Below are 4248 nucleotides of genomic sequence, written 5' to 3' on the forward strand. Positions count from 1 at the left end.
CTCCAATGGAGGCCCGGCAGCCTTTGTGTCTAAATGTATCAGCTCTGTCCTCAGAAAATGGCGATGTTGCCTGACAGGCAATTACTGCTGTTCCTAATTGCTTCCATCAAATCCGGCTGTTTGAAATACCTAGAGCCCCACACCAAGCCATGCCTCAGCCAACACTGTTTTCTTGGCTTTGGTTAATGCTTTATTTTTGGCACGCAGGTTTCTGTCTGGCAGTTAAGTTCATTCTGACCTGTTAAACTTTCCAAAGACCCTCTCTGATCAAAGCCAGGAGACAATTAGGTTCTGTCTTAAGTGGACGGCTGGCAAAGGAAAGTGTCTCCTGTTCAACTTGTCAGTACAAGGGGAGAAGATGAAAGCTTTACTTAGGACTCTGCCCACAGATATACAGTTCATGGTAGACCTGCCTGATGATGGCATTTTCTTGAACATGTAGAAATGAATATTTGTGTGGGGAATTCTGAGCACCCATGAGAAAGGATGAATAGGTTTACATTTTAAAGTGTGTAAATTCTGATAGCCTGCTATATAGGAAGCATAATTTCTTTCTTAACCTAAAAAGTTTCCAACATGATTAAATTAAAATTCACGATATTTCCCTCCACCAGTATCCCCAGCTTAGTAAAGGCCACAACCACACAGAGAACTAGAAGTCATGTTTTGGGGTTTCCATGTCCCTCATCCCCTATTACTTTGAGTTCTTTCTCCATCCCACTCCTGGGTGTATAGCTGGAGAAAACTGTAATTCAAAAAGATATATCTATATATATATCTATATATATCTATACACCATTTTGTTGTGCACCTGAAACTAACACAGCTTTATAAATCAACTACACTTCAATCAAAAACAGAGTGGATTTTATTGTATGTGAATATGCCACAAGAAACCTCAATTTTTAAATGCTTTTCAAAAAATGTAAAAAAATTGCTGCAGTCTTAGTGATTGTCTGTATTTGGCTGATGCCGACCTCTGGTCTTTGTGAATAGCCTTAGGGAGTTTGTTAAAAACTGTCAGTGGCAATTGTTTAATATCTCAGTTGCCTGTGGTGGCAGTATCAGTTGGCGCTCACAGGGTACTGACAGCCAAAAATCTTTAAAGGAAAAATTGTGGAATGAGATGTCCATAGGAGAATTTTAAAAGCTGTGACATATTCCTGGGAATATAGAAGGCCATGCATACATGAAGGGCAGTACACATGCCCAGGAAAGGCATGAGAAGACCCCAATAACACCTCTGTCTGACCTTGATGATCTGCACAATCAGTAAGTGAGGGCTAAGGCAGAGTTGTCAGCTGCCTGTTGGAGTGTTGACAGAATGCACCAACAAACACACAGAGCCTCTGGTGAAGTCTGAGACATATTGTTCCAAGACATTTAAGGAAGTCTCGGTCCAATCCTCAGTTGAACATTAAGCTAACCAAGCAGAAACTTCAGCAGTCCCACACAATAAAGAATATAGACTTCACAGAATTAGTCCTGAAATGTCACTAAATGAACAGCAACAATGACAAACTCTGGGAGGAGAGTAGGATCTGATTTCCAGAGGTTTCCACAAAATTATAATATATGCAAAGAAACAGGAAAGTACAGCTCATATACAAGGAAAAAAGAGGTTAGTACTGTCCCCAAGGAATCTCAAACATTGGACTCATGGGATAAATACCTTAAAGCAGCAATTGTAAAAAGTTCAAAGAAATAAAAGAAGCCACGTAAAAAGTAAAGTATAAAAATGATACTTCCAAAATAGAGATAGATGTTAATTTAAAAAGTAAAAATTCTGGAGTTGAAAAATACAGGAACTTAAATGAAAAATTCACTAGAGGAGCTCAAGAGCATATTTCACCTAGCAAAGGAAAGAATCAGCAAACTTGATGATATATCAGTTGAGATTATTTTGAGGAACAGAAAGGGAAAAGAATGAAGAAAAATGAACAGAGCCTCAGAATCTTGTAAGAAACATCAAACCTACCAATATACACATAATGGGACTCCTAGAAGGAGAGGAGAAAGAGAAAGGGGAAGAAAGACTGTTTTAATAAACAATAGCCCAAATCTCAAATTTGGTGAAAAACATTAATCTACATATTCAAGATGCTCAACAAATCCAAGTAGGAAAACCTCAAACAGATATACACCTGAATATATTGTAGTGAAACTATTGAAAGATAAAGAGAAAATCTTGAAAGTAGCAAGAGAAAAACAACAAATCATGTTCTAGGGACCTTCAGTAATAATTAAAACTGATTTCTCTTCAGAATCGTGGAGGCCAGAAAGGAGTGAGATAACATATTAAAAGTGCTTAAACAAAGACTATCTACTAGGAATTCTATAACCAGAAAATTATCCTTCAGTAACAAAGGAGAAATTAAGTAAATCTCAGAAAAGCAAAAGTAGAATTTGTTACTGGCAGACCTGCCCTACAAGAAATACTAAATTAGGAAGTCCTTCTGGCTAAAATGAAAGGACTCTAGACAGTAACCTGAATTCACAAGATTTAGAGAGGACCAGTAGTGGTAACTACATAGTTACCATTTACGTAGGTAAGTGTATAAAAGAAAGTATAAATGTATTTACGTTTATAACTCTTTTTTTCTATTATCTGATTTTAAAAACACTGCATTAAGCAATAATTATAAAACTATTGATGGGCTTATAATGTGTAAACATATAATTTGTATGGAGATAATAGCATGAAGAAGGGGAAAGAAATTTTATTTATTTGAGCAGTTTTTTCATATACTATTGAAAATAAATCAGTATTAATCTGAACTAAATTATTTTAAGTTAAGATGCCTCGGGGGCTTCCTAGGTGGTGCAGTGGTTGAGAATCTGCCTGCCAATGCAGGGAACACGGGTTCGATCCCTGCTCCAGGAAGATCCCACATGCCGCGGAGCAACTAAGCCCATGCACCACAACTATTGAGCCTGCGCTTTAGAGCCCGTGAGCCACAACTGTTGAGCTCATGTGCTGCAACTACTGAAGCCCACGCGCCTAGAGCCCATGCTCTGCAACAAGAGAAGCCATGGCAATGAGGAGCCCGCACACCGCAACGAAGAGTAGCCCCACTCACCGCAACTAAAAAGAAAGCCCACGCACAGCAAAAAAGACCCAACACAGCCAATAAAATAATAAATAAATAAATAAATAAATAAATAAATAAATAAATAAATAAATAAATAAAATTTAAAAAATGCCTCGGCAGCCACTGCGACTAACTTAAAAAAATAGGGATGAAATCGGCCACCCAGTGAAGATGCTGCTGGACCTGTCAGAGGAGTACAAGGAGTACCTGGCCTTCCTGCCTCACGTGGACAGCGTGGTGGTTGCTGAGTTTGGGCAAATTGTGGTGGAGTTCCTGAGGTGAGGCTCGAACCCTAAGATCTGCAAGGCGCTGCAGGAAAACTCAGCATGAGAGTGACGTTGTCCAACATGGTGTGGAAGAATTAATATATGTCTTCCTTGAAAGTTCAGAGCTTATGATTGTGAACTGGATTTCCAAGGCTCTGTTTTTTCCGGGATTCTCTGAAGAACTGAACAAATTGTTGCTTCAGCTTTATCTGGACAGCAAAAAGGAGATCAGAACTATCCTGAGTGAACTGGCATCAGACCTTCCCAAGTATCACAGCCCTTGAATGGCAACTAGATGTACAGTTTGCAAGCAGAAGCCTCAGACAACAGATTAAACCAACAGTGACTATAAAGCTAGACCTTAGTCAGAATGGAGATCATAACACCGAGGTTCTGCAGACAAACCCAGCCACCCTGCTCCATTTGGTTGAGCAATTGGAAAAAGCCTTGGAGGAGATGAAAACAAACCACTGTAGGAGAGTTGTGCGCAGTATCAAGTACTTCCAGTTTTAAGGTTTTCTTCCCTTTGAATCACTTTTAAATTGATGATATGTACAAGTTACTTTTCAAAAGTAACTTTTTAATTGATATGGATAAATACATAGAGATTTCATAAAATTACTTTTCCTATATCAAGACATTGAGGTCATGATCAAAGGCTAAGTAAAGTTCCTTTTCTGGTGCTAAATGTGGTCAGGTTCTTGACAATTAAGATGCATTTTGGGGATTCCCTGGCAGTCCAGTGGTTAGGACTCAGAGCTTTCACTGCAGTGGCCCCAGGATCAGTCCCTGGTTAGGGAACTAAGGCCTGCAAGCCACCTAGCATGGACAAAAAAAAAAAAAGATGTATTTTGTATTTTAAATGTGTAAATAGGCTTGAATCAACTGGA

The 4248-nt window shown here is 38.9% G+C and overlaps 1 pseudogene; it reads left to right on the forward strand.

Moving 5' to 3' along the window:
• The first annotated feature begins 3263 nt into the window (after positions 1 to 3263).
• Positions 3264 to 3871, forward strand: LOC130840590 (COMM domain-containing protein 2-like; annotated as a pseudogene).
• Positions 3872 to 4248: the final 377 nt, after the last annotated feature.

Source organism: Hippopotamus amphibius, chromosome 1 (assembly GCF_030028045.1).
Source record: "Hippopotamus amphibius kiboko isolate mHipAmp2 chromosome 1, mHipAmp2.hap2, whole genome shotgun sequence".
NCBI lineage: Eukaryota > Metazoa > Chordata > Mammalia > Artiodactyla > Hippopotamidae > Hippopotamus > Hippopotamus amphibius.